We start from the raw sequence: 14,902 nt of genomic DNA on the forward strand, positions 1-14,902 counted from the left end.
TCCTCTATACTACCCATACTGTGGTCTCCTGTCCTCCATCCACCTCATATTATGGCCCCCTGCCTTCTATCATATTGTGGCCCCCTGTACTCCCTTCATATTGCGGCCCCCTGTCACCCTCTCATATTGTGACCTCTCCCCTCATATTGTGGCCCCCACTCTCCCCTGTTTCTGGGTATTTAAAAAGAAAACAAAAAACTTGATAGTATAATATAGTATAATTCCCCCACGGTCAGACTTGGGTACCTAGGAGCCCACCAGTGAAATAGATTTTTGGTCCTGCCTACGGCTACATAGAAATATTACCTATGTCATGAGAATCCAGAATCAGGGAATTTCTAGGCAGTGCTGAAATAAGAAATACAATACAGACGGTCCCTTACTTAAGAACACCCGTCTTACAGACGACCCCTAGATACAAACGGACATCTGGATGTTGGTAATCTACTCTACTTTAGCCCTAGGCTACAATGATCAGCTTTAAAATTTATCAAAGGTGTCTGCAATTTAAAATACAATTGTCACAAAAAAATGTTTGGGTGGGGTTACAATTATAAAATATACAGTTCTGACCTACATAAAAATTAAACTTAAGAAAAAACCTACAGAACCTATCCTGTACGTAACCCGGGGACTGCCTGTAATCACCTTTTCCTTCCCTTTACGCTAGTGCATGGCTATTGGCTTTTGTACAGGAGTCATGGTATCTCAGGGCATAAATGTTAGGGATGGTATCAGAATTATCCCTGGTTTCCCGGGCTTTCTATGAATATAAGAATACATAAACTGAGAGTTGTCTCACAATAGAAGGTTAATCTGTAAATACCAAGAATAAGAAAAGACAAGAGTTAGGGGCGCGCAATGTGTAGATTATCCCAGGGTGATTAATTTATGCAGCTGTTGTGCAAGTTGTCACTCACCTTCTTGGGTTGTGCAGATGGTGGTAATTGGAACTGTCCGCTGCCGCAGGGAGAACACTGACAAAGCAAAGTAACAGATAATCACTCTAATATGGGCGTCTATTGGATTCTCCCGTTAATCCACATAGGCTCCAGCATGTTTAATTCCAACAATGGTTTATTTAAACATTTTTTATATTTATTTATAATTATAACACGTGCAAAATGTTTAAAAATACAAGAAGTTAGTAAAACGGATTCTTCATCAGTTGCATTACAATACTTCCGTTGCGGACTGTATTTAAAGAGTACATATTCCGGTAGAGGATTACAGAAATACAAATGGATTCCCAAAAAAAAAATAAAAAAATCGATGTATAAAATTATTTCAAAATTTTATAGAATAGTATAAAATTGGATACATTAAAGGTTATAACAATACATAACTAAAACAATCGGGGATATTTATCAGGACCTCTGCACACCGCCAGTGGCGCAGAGGCCCTGAAATAATCGCAAATGCTAGCTTATTGCTAGCTTTTGCGATTATTTTTCACAATCCGCCACCTTCACGCCAGTGGGGCTTGAAGGGGGGGCGCGGCCGGACTGGAGTGGGCCGGCGTGGGGCGTTACTGTCCCCGCGCCTGCGCAGTCGCCGGCAACTTTTCATACGTGAAAAGTCGCCGGTTGCGTTTTTTTCTACGCTGCGCAACTGGCAGCCCTATACATCAAGAGGCAGAAGCCTCTTCATGTATCGGGCTGCGAATTTGCTGCGGCGGGGCTATCATACGCTGGCGCACGACCGCCAGCGTATGATAAATATCCCCCAATGACTTTATATATAATTAATCATTTATCAAGATGAACTTATTTACTATCCACTAAAATGATCGGTATCTAATCTAAAAACTACCAAAATGGCGTCTGTAGAACTACAACTACGGAAGCCTATATGGACCATAATAGTGTGAAGTGAAGCTGGTTCGTTAATCATCTGGCTTGTTTTCTGACATGTGCGTGTTGATCGTAAGTATGTTGAACGAGGTATATTGATATGATTTTTGTAATTACGATCTGGGCACAGCAGAATGTATCGCTGACTGGCCCAATTATCCATTCTCCAAAGAACATATTACACACCTAAAAAAATTTAAAAATTTTCTGGAGAAACTGTTTGTTGTAAAAGATGCGGTAGGGAGAAAGCTGATGATGTGCATATTCTCTGGTTTTGTCCATTTAATGAAAGTTATTGGAAAGAAGTTATCAGGATTATTAAAGGTGTTGTGATATACAAATACCTTTGAACTTTAACCCCTTAAGGACGCAGGGTTTTTTCGCTCATTTCTCGCTCTCCACCTTCAAAAATCCATAACTTTTTCATTATTATGTGTACAGAGCTGTGTGATGACTTATTTTGTGCGTAACAAATTTTACTTTCCCGTAATGTTATGTATTTTAACATGCCGTGTACTGCAAAGCTGAAATAAAAATCCAAATATGGAAAAATTGAAAAAAAAAACGCATGTGCGTTCTTGTGGGCTCAGTTTTTGATTGTGCGCTCCAAATAACACCTCTACTTTATAGGTTTATATAGGTTTTATTGTGTTTTAATACAGTTTCAAAAATAAAACGAATGCGTACAAAAAAGAAAAAAAATTTTTGCCATCTGACACTAATAACTTTTTCATACTTTGGTGCACGGAGCTGTGTAAGGTGTCATTTTTTGTGAAATGAGCCGACGTTTTCATTGCTACCATTTTGAGGTCTGTGCGACATTTTGATTATTTTTTATTCCATTTTTTATGTGATGTAAAAAGGTGTAAAAGTCGCATTACGTACATTTGGGCGCCATTTCCCGTCTCGGAGGTCACCGCCGACCGTAACCGTTTTTATATTTTGATAGATCGGGCATTTTGGGACATGACGATACCTAATGTGTCTGTGATTTTTACTGTTTATTACGTTTTACTATCAGTTCTATAGAAAGGGGATGATTTGTACTTATTTTTTAAATTTATTATTTTTTTACTGTTTTTTAGACCCTCTAGGGTACATTAACTTTAGATTGTCTGATCGTTCCTATCATATACTGAAATTCTACTGTATTGCAGTATATGGCATTTTTGCAGCTCATTCATTACAATGAGCCACTGCCTCATTGTAACGAATCTGCAGAAGCCAGGTAGCCGATTCGAATCATGACGAATCACGTTAAAAACAGGTATTTCCTGGCTGCAGGGAGCCTGTAGGGTGTTGTAGAACGTTGTGCCATGCTTAAATATGCATAAGGAGCGTGGTTTGGTCTTCAAACAATGCTGTGTTTTAGTATGACACACACATGACAGCCACCACTCTTAGAATTGCTTGACTGTTCAATTCCATGAGCACTTGACCAAATAAGTGAAGTGGGAATGCAGCGTGACAAGGTAAGAGTCTGTGCCAGCTTGAAAGGACTGAGCTGAGGGCCAAGATCCCACTATAACTTAAACTCTTTTTATACTATCATAAGATGATTCCATAGATTACAACAGAACCTGTTCTGTTAAAGGCGGTGTGGGGAATTGCTCTGGTAGATGCTTTGTAGCAGTGCAGGAAGAAGAGACAGACGCAGGCCAGCAGAATATCAGGAGGCATTCAGTTACCTTTGCTGTGTAAACACGGTCCAGCCTTCAGCTCTCCAGGTAGTGCCTCACCTACTGCTTCTGGCCTGCAGACTAAATCAGGCTCTAACGAGGCCCGGGAACCACACCTGTGGGTTATACAAAAGCCAAAGACCGAAGCCCGGGTGGAGTAGGAGTCCCACTACTAGCCTACCCCTACTCCATAATAAGCAGGCCCAGTACGGACATTACCAATGTGTCCATGTTAGCTAGGCCAACATGGACCAAACAGACTTTCTGCTTATTATATGTCTGCATTAACCCTTGGGTTACTGCAGACAAATACAGGGCTTTTACCACCTGCATTTTATCTGCCTGTAAGACAGATAGTGGTTTTCCCACACAACACCTCTTACTTTCTCACAGCGGATACATGTAGAAGCACCCCAAAAGAGTGCAGAGGGTGATGGCAGTAATCTTGCAATGACATCACTGATCCTTTTGCCCTTCATTTCATCCATCAGTGTCCGCTCTCAAACGGTCAATAATCCATCATCAGTATTGCTAAAGCCAAAAACAAAAAGGAGTGGATCCAAAACAGAGATGACCAGCAAATGGGATATTTGCATGTCATCTGTGTTCTGTATCCACTCCTGCTTTTGGCTATCAATCCTGAGGCTTTTCATTCCTTCTGACACATGAAATAAAGGGGAAAACCAAACATAGTGGCAATAACATAGAGCGATGGAGGGTGAAAGAAGCATTTTGGAAATCACAGGGTGTTCCAGGGAGACAGCGGTCAGTTGGCAGCAGCATCAGTAGGCCGCAGAGTGGCACAATGACAAATTATGGAGGTGGCGGAAACATAGTAGGCCACAATGACAGAGCGTGGAGGTGGTGGCAGCAGCAGCAGGGGGCTACAGAGTGGCACAATGACAGTGTGGAGGTGGCAGCAACCTGGTAGGCTACAGAGTGGCACAATGACAGTATGGAGGAGGCGGCAACATGGTAGGCTACAGAGTGGCACAATGACAGAGCGTGGAGCAGGGGCCCACAGAGCCCACAGCAGGGGAAGCCACAATATTGCACAATAACGAAGTTTGAAATGAATTTGAAGTTGAAATTTTTCATTTAAATTTTAATTTGAAGATTAGAGACGCCACATGCACCATACATTATAGTTTTCCTGAAAATATCATGTCTTTGCCAAAAAAGAACTGCAAAGGTGGCACCAGCAGCAGCATGAGGTCAGAGAGTGGCATGATTACAAATTCTGGAGCTGGCAACAACAGGGGAGGCCACATCGTGGCACAATGACAAAGTTTGAAATGAATTTGAAGTTGAAATTTTCCATTTAAATTTAACATTTGTTGTAAAATTTTAAATTAAGATTTTTTGTTTTCTATCTGTCTGTCACCTGAGAATTATAAATGATGTTATACATAGCCATTATGACAAGATCTCTTTTCGGTTTGTTCTCTATTACGCCTGTAAGGTAGTGATAATGTCATGGAAGGATCATTCTTATTAATAGTTCTATCCCCCATTATCGTTCATTATATATCAATAGGAAGTGTCCCCAGAAGCTTGACCTCATCTGGTTGAGGTGCTGTGTGATTCCTCACACTGCTGGTGTGACTGCCTTAAAACCTGCTGATCTTCCTCTGTTTGTGAGGGGGTGGGGGAAGGGGTGAGAGTGTTTCTCTTGTGTGTATATCGGTCTGTATGGTTGCTTGTTGTTGTCTGACTATTGTATTATTGTTGAATATGCTCCCAGTTCTGTGACCAATACTGCTGATGTGGGTTTACTTTGCTGTTTGATGCTATGCTTCCATGCATTCCACTGCTATCCGACTGTCACAATGGGGGTCATTTACTAAGGGCCCGATTCGCGTTTTCCGACGTGTTACCCGAATATTTCCGATTTGCGGCGTTTTTCAAGAATTGCCCCGGGATTTTGGCACACGCGATCGGATTATGGCGCATCGGCGCCGGCATGCACGCGACGGAAATCGGGGGGCGTGGCCGAACAAAAACCCGACAGATTCGGAAAAAAACGCCGCATTTAAAAAAAAAATTTGTTGAGAAAATTGCACTTACCTTCACTCAAATCTCCCCAATGACATGGGAAATACATTCCTATCCAAAATGGTGGTGTCCACACACCGCCCTTACCTTTGCCAAATGTCAGGTAAATGGTGAAAGAAAATACACTATCAGAATCAAGCATGTTAAGCCAGGGAACTTTCTCCTAGATCCAGACACCGCGAATGTGGTAAACATCTTATATTTGTTATCCATGGCCTCCTATCTAAAATCAACTTTTAAAATTAAGCTAATGTGCCTGAAGGGCTGTTACATGTCTTACCCAATGCCCTGCTCTCTCCTTCTCTCTGCCTGTGTAATCTACTAGCAGCAGGAAGTGCAGGGGGTGGAGAGACCTGATCACTGTAACAGCCTGTGAAGCAACAGCACTGAGGTGCCCAGGAAACACCTACCAGAGACCCTCAGGCTCATTAGAATAATTGTAAAAGTTTATTTTAGAAGAAAGGAGGCCACGGATAACAAGTATAGAAAGATAACCATAGTCATGTTGCCTGAATCTATGAGTAAGTGTCTCTGATTTATCATGTTTGATTTTGGTGGTAGATGTTCTTTAACAAATGTGTCAAGTTAAATATGCATCACAAACCTTGCTAGCTAATTATTCTTTATTTATAAATATGGATGCATGTTTTATACTTTTATCTGTTATTTTGACATTGTTAGTTTCAGGATAACAGGAGAATGACCACTCCCACCAATTGATGTCCTCCCTTTCTATATTAACTTTTATTCTTTATCAAGTAAAAATATCCAACAATAAATATAAAGTGCATTACCGACTAACCAGTCACCAGAACCGGATAGATAGAAACCACAAATCACTTTGAATCAATAAATGATTTTCACTAGTTCAGGTATATCCCTGAAAAACCATTAGTTACAAAGTTTGGCACTCACAAACTCCAATATTCAAAAATTCATGACTCCAATATCAAATTCATCAATAGGGAACAGCAAGAGAATAGATAGATTGGATCTCACCAGTCTTCTGCGTGATGGTTCTTGATCCACGGGGAGACAATTATTCCCTATAATCAGCTTATTACCTGGTGTCCCAGTTGCTCCTGTCCTGACAAGGACAGTCCCAAAGCTGTCCCTAGCAGCAGCTGTTAATCCCTAATTGCTAAATGTCAAAGACTCCCTACGTGTTTCATGTACCATAAGATGCAATCATCAGGGGAATTACATAACTCATTGATCCCTATCTGCTACTGTAGCTATTGCTGCTACACTTAGCTAGACGGGGATCAGAGAGGGAATATATGGCTCGTGTATATTCCCTCTCTGATAGTGACTGGTTAGGCGGTAATGCACTTTATATTTATTGTTGAAAATTTTTACTTGATAAAGAATAAAAGTTAATTTTTAATGTATACATCCTGCTAACAAACTATTTATATGAATTGTGGATGCATCGATGGTTTGGTGATTGCATTTGACTGGAAAACCCCCAGTGCAGATCTCACCAGTTTTTTCCTCCCATTCTAAAACTACAGTCATGGCCAAAAGTTTTGAGAATGACAGAAATATTATATTTTCACATGATCTGTTGCCCTCTGGTTTTTATGTGTGTTAGTCAGATGTTTTTATCACAGACAGAAATACAAATGCAATCATATTACGAGTAACAAAATATTTTATTGACAGTTAGAATGAGTTAATGCAGCAAGTCAATATTTGCAGTGTTGACCCTTCTTCTTCAGGACCTCTGCAATTCTCCCTGGCATGCTTTCAATCAACTTCTGGACCAAATCCTGACTGATAGCAGTCCATTCTTGCACAATCAACGCTTGCATTTTGTCACAATTTGTTGGTTTTGGTTTGTCCATCCGTCTCTTGATGATTGACCACAAGTTTTCAATGGGATTAAGATCTGGGGAGTTTCCAGGCCACGGACCCAAAATCTCTATGTTTTGTTCCCTGAGCCATTTACTTATCACTAGAGATGAGCGAGCACTAAAATGCTCGGGTGCTCATTATTCAAGACGAACTTTTCCCGATGCTCGAGTGCTCGTCTCGAATAACGAACCCCATTGAAGTAATTGGGAGACTCGAGCATTTTTCAAGGGGACCAAGGGTCTGCACAGGGAAGCTTGGCCAAACACCTTGAAACCTCAGAAAATGATGGAAACACCACGGAAATGGACAGGAAACAGCAGGGGCAGCATGCATGGATGCCTCTGAGGCTGCTTAATCGCATCTAAAACATCAAATAATTGACCCTGACACTATAGAAGACGGCATGCAGAGGCAGGCTAGAGAGTGGCATGGCGACATACCCTAAATGGAATCATGCTTCAAACCAATGGGTGGCAGAGAGGAACCAAAGGCGGTGAGCAAGAAGCGCTGAAATGATTTCCTATGTGAACAAAAGGTTGACGGTATATTTAGTCGATAACACAGCATGGTGGCGACATAGTGACCATAACGTATCTGGTGAAACACCCGAAAAATGAGCCTGACACAACTCGTTTGATAAGGGGACGACATGTGGAGGAAGCCATGGAGACGACTACCATGATTAAGAGTGACAGTATGGGGCATCCATATTGCACTGCTATGATTGAAACTTCAGGTCTCCAGCATGGCGGCAACAGATGCAACGAGTTCCATTATGTATCTGGTGAAACACCTGAAAATTCTGCCTGACACAGCTCGTTTGATAAGGGGATGATGTGCTGTATTTCCTCTCGTGCTCCAGCGTCTGGGATATAGACAGTTGAAAGTTGTGCATGGAGACATTGGTGGACGCTGTGGAAGATCGTGGAGGCGAAATGGACAGGAAACAGCAGGGGCAGTATGCATGGATGCCTCTGAGGCTGCCTAATATTGGGATGGAGCTGGCGGTCCGCTGCCAGGCGAGCTTCCGCCTGTCCAAGCCCCTGTCTCTCGGCTCCTCCCCACCCAAAATGGGCCTGGGGGCCAGAAGCGTTTCCTTTGAAAAAAGTATCATTTTCAAAGCAGGCAGGGGCAACAAACAGCACTTCTAAGAACCTTTTGGATAAGATCAAGTGTAGTACTGTTCTTATAAGTAATTGGCTTGGTTATGGTGGGTGAGGAGAATGAATGCGCAAGAATCGCTGAAATAATATCGGTAAATGATAAAAGTTCGCCAGTATATTTTGTGGATAACACAGCAGGGTGGCGACAAAGTTAACAAGTTTGATGTGGAAGCCATGAAAACAAGCCAAAATTCTGCCTGACACAGCTCGTTTGCTAAGGGGACGATGTATGGAGGCAGCTATATGGACGACTTTGGGAGGCAGCAATGGAGATGATGTGTGGAGGTAGCAAAGGAGACAACGTGTGGAGGCAGCTATAAAGACGATGTGTGGAGGCTGCTATGGAGACAATTAAATTTGGATAGTGCCTGTATGTGGCAGTCCAAAAAAGTTTTCAAACCAGAGGAGCAGGTAGGTGGTCCTCCAGAAAAATTAAATAGATTGAGTGCCTATATGTGGCAGTCCAAAAAAGTTTTCAAACCAGAGGACCGGGTGGGTGGCCCTCCAGAAAAATTAAATACATAGAGTACCTGTATCTGGCACTCCCAAAAATTGTTTAAAACAGAGGACCAGGTAGGTGGCCCTCCAGAAAAATTAAATACATAGAGTACTATACCTAGAGCCAGTTGGCCCTGGCAAAAAATAGCCAGTTTCCTCTGCTTTAGTGTACAAAGAGGAGGAGAAGGAGGAAAATGAGGAGGAGGAGTGCATACATTATTCAGGTTGAGCTTCTTTCACCTGGTGGAGAATGGAAATCCTGAGAAATCCAGGCTTTATTCATCTTGATAAGTGTCAGCCTGTCAGCGCTGTCAGTTGACAGGCGTGTACGCTTATCGGTGATGATGCCACCAGCTTCACTGAAAACCCGCTCAGACAACACGCTAGCGGCAGGGCAGGCAAGAACCTCCAAGGCGTACAGCGCCCGTTCATGCCACATGTCCAGCTTTGAAACCCAGTAGTTGTAGGGAGCTGTGTGATCATTTAGGACGATGGTATGGTCAGCTACGTACTCCCTCACCATCTTTCTGTAAAGATCAGCCCTACTCTGCCGAGACTGGGGACAGGTGACAGTGTCTTGCTGGGGTGACATAAAACCGGCAAAGGCCTTGTAAAGCGTACCCCTGCCAGTGTTGGACAAGCTGCCTGCTCGCCTACTCTCCCTCGCAACTTGTCCCGCAGAAGTACGTTCTCGGCCGCTAGAGCTGTCAGAAGGGAAATACTGTTTCAGCTTGTGCACCAGGGCCTGCTGGTATTCATGCATTCTCACACTCCTTTCCTCTCCAGGGATGAGAGTGGAAAGATTTTGCTTGTGCCGTGGGTCCAGGAGAGTGAATACCCAACTCGCAAGAATTCACTCCCCTCACTGGCCTGACTGTCCATTTTCTCCTCCTCCAACTCCTCTTCTTCTGCCCATACACGCTGAACAGTGAAGGACTGAGCAATGCTCCCCTCTTCTGTCTCGCCAACATTCATAGTATCATAGTATCATAGTATATAAGGCTGGAAGGAGACGCAAGTCCATCAAGTCCAACCTTTAAGAATTAAATAAATGTTTTATCTCCATAATCCGTGATATTTTTTCTCTCCAGAAAGGCATCCAGGCCTCTCTTGAACATGTACATAGAGTCCGCCATAACAACCTCCTGTGGCAGAGAGTTCCACAGTCTCACTGCTCTTACAGTAAAGAACCTTTGTCTATGTTGATGGTAAAATCGCCTCTCCTCTAAGCGTAGAGGATGCCCCCTTGTCCTGGTCACAGGCCGAGGTATAAAAAGATCTTTGGAGAGATCCTTGTACTGTCCGTTCAGGTATTTGTACATTGTAATGAGGTCTCCCCTCAGTCGTCTTTTTTCTCAACTGAATAATCCCAAATTTTTTAATCTGTCAGTGTATTCTAGTTCCCCCATTCCCCTAATAATCCTGGTTGCTCTCCTCTGCACCCGTTCCAGCTCTACTATATCCTTTTTATACACTGGTGCCCAAAACTGTACACAATATTCCATGTGTGGTCTGACCAGGGATTTGTATAAGGGCAAAACTATGTCTTTATCATGAGAATCTATTCCTCTCTTGATACATCCCATTATTGTATTTGCTTTAGCAGCAGCCGCCTGGCTCTGGTCACTAAAATTAAGTTTACCATCCACCAATTCCCCCAAGTCCTTTTCAGCTTCAGTTTTACTAAGTAATTGACCGTTTAGAAAATAATTATACTTTTTGTTTCCATGGCCCAAGTGCATAACTTTACATTTATCTACATTAAACCTCATCAACCATTTCTCTGCCCATCCCTCAAGCTTCCACAAATCCCTCTGTAATGCTAAACTATCGACCTCAGTATTTATTACTTTACACAGCTTAGTATCATCTGCAAATATTGAAACTTGACTGCGTAAACCCACTACAAGGTCATTAATAAAAATATTAAAAAGAAGTGGCCCCAATACTGACCCCTGTGGCACTCCACTGGTAACATCAACCCAATCTGAGAATGTGCCATTAATGACCACCCTCTGTTTTCTATCACTAAGCCAATTACTTACCCAAATACACAGATTTTCTCCTATTCCCAGCAGTCTCATTTTATATACCAACCTTTTATGTGGCACGGTGTCAAATGCCTTTGAAAAGTCCAGATATACAACATCCACAGTGTCCCCCAGATCCAGTCTTGAACTTACCTCCTCGTAGAAACCAATCAGATTAGTCTGACAGGACCGATCTCTCATAAACCCATGCTAACGCTGGGTTATAAGGTTGTGCACAGTGAGATACTCCAGGATAGCATCTCTAATAAACCCCTCAAATATTTTCCCCACCACAGCAGTTAGACTCACGGGTCTGTAGTTTCCAGGATCGCTATTTGATCCTTTTTTGTATATTGGTACCACATTTGCTATGCGCCAGTCCTGTGGAACATAACCAGTCCTCAGTGAATCTTCAAATATTAAAAATAACGGTTTGTCTATCACCGTACATAATTCATGCAGAACCCGGGGGTGTATGCCATCTGGCCCAGGTGATTTATCTATCTTAGTGGTTGCGAGGCGGCGCCGTACCTCTTCCTGGGTTAAACTGTTGACATTATAAAAAGAATTAACATTATTCCTCATTGTGTCTTCCACCAGGGGATTTTCCTGGGTAAAGACAGTTGAGAAGGCGACATTCAGTAGATTGGCCCTTTCCTCATCTCCTTCCACCATGACCCCCATGTTATTTCTAAGGGGACCCACACTCTCTGTTTTTAGTTTCTTATCATTTATATACTTGAAAAATAATTTGGGATTATTTTTGCTCTCCCTGGCAATATTTCTCTCAGTCTCTATTTTTGCGGCCTTTATCTGCTTTTTACAGGATTTATTTTTCTCTCCATAATCCTGTAATGCCTCATCGCTACCTTCACGTTTTAGCACCTTAAACGCTTTATCTTTCTCGCTTATTGCTTTCCTTACAAGACTAGTTAGCCACATAGGCTTTTTCTTGTTCCTTTTATGCTTTTTCCCATAAGGTATGTGTTTCTCACAGGACTTTTTCAGAATATATAAGCAAAAGTCCCATTTTTGGGGTGTACTTTTGTCTTTGAGGACATTATCCCAGTCTATGCCTTTAAGGTCTTCCCTTAGTTGCTGAAAATTTGCCCTCCTGAAGTTTAGAGTGTTGGTTGCCCCTTCACTAACGCTCTTAGTAAAGCATAATACAAAATCAATAATATTATGATCACTATTCCCCAGGTTCCCCCCAACGTGTAGTTTTGATACCCTATCACAGTGGTGGCGAACCTATGGCACGGGTGCCAGAGGTGGCACTCAGAGCCATTTCTGTGGGCACTCGGGCCATCACCCCAGGACAGAATATGGATCAAATCCACCAAATCTTGCAGTCCCAGGCAACTTAAGAAATGCTGCTCTCAGTGCTATTTTACAGCGACACTAGATTGGCTGTGGGAAAACTGAGAACTGTTGAAAGAACTGCAATGTCTTTGGAGGTCATCCTGCTCGACCAATTATTCTTCCTCTACAGAGAGGAAAGGCCAATACAAATGAAAGATGTGGAAGAACAGGTAGCAATAAGTTACTACTTAAAATTCCATGTTGGCACTTCACGGTAAATACGTGGATTTTGGCTGTAGTTTGGGCACTCGGTCTCGAAAAGGTTCGCCATCACTGCCCTATCAGGTCTGTTGGTAAGGATAAGGTCCAGCAGTGCCCCCCCTCTTGTTGGCTCCTGGACTAGTTGCGACAGGTAATTGTCTTTTGTTGTTGACAAGAACCTGCTGCCTTTGAAGGACCTGCAGGTATCTGCCCCCCAGTCAATATCTGGGTAATTGAAGTCCCCCATGATAAGTACTTCACCATGCTTTGAAGCCGCATCCATTTCACTTATCAGCATTTCCTCTGCTGCCTCCATTATATTTGGAGCCTTATAACAAACCCCTAGTAATATTTTATTATTCTTTTTCCCTCCCCTTATCTCCACCCATAGGGACTCCACATTTGCATTTGTGTTACTGATGTCATCTCGCAGGACGGGCTTGAGGCGAAAATTCACATATAAACAAACCCCTCCCCCTTTTTTATTTATACGATCCTTTCTAAAAAGACTATAACCATCTATAGCAACAGCCCAGTCATAGCTACTGTCCAGCCATGTCTCGCTGATACCCACTATATCATATTTCCGCTCCAACATCAAGAGTTCCAGTTCCTCCATTTTGTTTGTGAGGCTTCTGGCATTTGTGTACATACACTTTATATGGTTTTCCCTGTCCGTATTCCTTTTGTCCTTATTCCCCAATCTCATTCCAACCCCCCTTCCTCCCCCATGGACTATGACTCTTCCCAGCTCTCTATGTACACTGTCTATTTGCCCTGCACAAGTGTAGTTGCCCTCCCCCCAGGTCTCTAGTTTAAACACTCCTCCAACCTTCTAGCCATTTTTTCCCCTAAAACAGCGGCCCCCTCCCCATTGAGGTGCAGCCCATCCCTACTGTAGAGCCTGTAGCCGACAGAAAAGTCAGTCCAGTTCTCCATGAACCCAAAACCCTCCTCCAAAACCCTCCTTCCTACACCAACTTTTGAGCCACTTATGTACCTCCTTGATCTCGCGCTGCCTTTCTGGTGTGGCACGTGGTACAGGCAGTATTTCGGAGAAAATTACCTGAGCTTATGGCCTAAATCTCTGAAATCATTTTTAAGGACCTTCCACCTACCTGTTACTTTGTCATTAGTGCCAATGTGGACCATGACCGCTGGTTCCTCACCAGCCCCTCCCAGTAATCCGTCAACCTGATCCGCAACATGCCGAACCCGAGCACCCGGCAAACAACACACTGTTCGGTATGCACGGTCTTTGTGACAGATTGCCCTGTGTGTTCCCCTAATAATCGAATCTCCCACTACCAGCACCTGTCTGACCTTGCCTGTGCTCCCATTACCCTTCTTACCAGAGCAGACATTCCCCTGGTTGCTAGCGACCACGTCTTTCTGCAGCATTGCTACCCCAGAGCTGATATCCCCCTCATCCGCCAGCCTGGCAAACTTATTGGGGTGCACCAGATCAGGACTAGACTCCCTACAACTCTTCCCTCTACCCCGCCTTCTACATGTTACCCAACTAGCTGCCCCCTCACTCTGCACCTCCATACTTCCCTCCCCACACCCATCTTCCCCAGAGAGTTTGTGCTCCAGGAGCAGCAAACTTCGTTCCATATTATCAATTGCCCGCAGCCTTGAAACTTGCTCATTTAGATCCAGAATCTGGGCTTCCAGATAAGCAATTTTCACACACCCCACACAGCAGTATTCCCCCTCAAACGGCTGTTCAAGGAAAGCATACATGGCACAGGATGTACACCGTGTAGCAATGCCACTTATGGAGTCCATTATTCTAATGGGAATTACAATAGAAATATGCACAGAAAGAAGAATCTACAGTCAGAGTAACACAAAACACAGCAGTTACCTGCTAAAGCCCCTCAAACTTAAGTCCCTTAAATGTAAGTCACACTTAAGACACTGCACACACTTCAGATCAATGCACACTCGCCACCAAGCTCCCACACTCGCTTTTCTGATGCTTCTTTTAAAGGTTATCTGCCACAAAAATCTACAGAGCTCACTGCAACAAGATCTGGCTCTCCTCTTCTTCCTCATCATCCTCCTCCACCTCCTCCGATATGCGCTGAGAAACAGACCTGAGGGTGCTTTGGCTATCAACAAGGGAATCTTCTTCCCCCGTCTCTTGTGACGAGCGCAAAGCTTCTGACTTCATGCTGACCAGAGCGTTTTTCAACAGG

At 43.2% G+C, this 14,902-nt stretch overlaps 1 long non-coding RNA gene across 1 annotated transcript in view; it reads right to left on the reverse strand.

Annotated features, from left to right (window-relative positions):
* Positions 1-531: 531 nt before the first annotated feature.
* LOC140104017 (uncharacterized) overlaps positions 532-14,902 on the reverse strand; it is a 156,719-nt gene continuing 142,348 nt past the window's right edge. Inside the window, exons 4-5 of the long non-coding RNA XR_011850226.1 lie at positions 921-977; positions 532-816 (exon numbers count right to left, since the gene is read on the reverse strand). This is a non-coding gene — a long non-coding RNA (uncharacterized lncRNA). The remainder of the gene's footprint in view (positions 817-920; positions 978-14,902) is intronic.

The sequence above is a fragment of the Engystomops pustulosus genome, chromosome 10 (genome assembly GCF_040894005.1).
Source record: "Engystomops pustulosus chromosome 10, aEngPut4.maternal, whole genome shotgun sequence".
Lineage (NCBI taxonomy): Eukaryota > Metazoa > Chordata > Amphibia > Anura > Leptodactylidae > Engystomops > Engystomops pustulosus.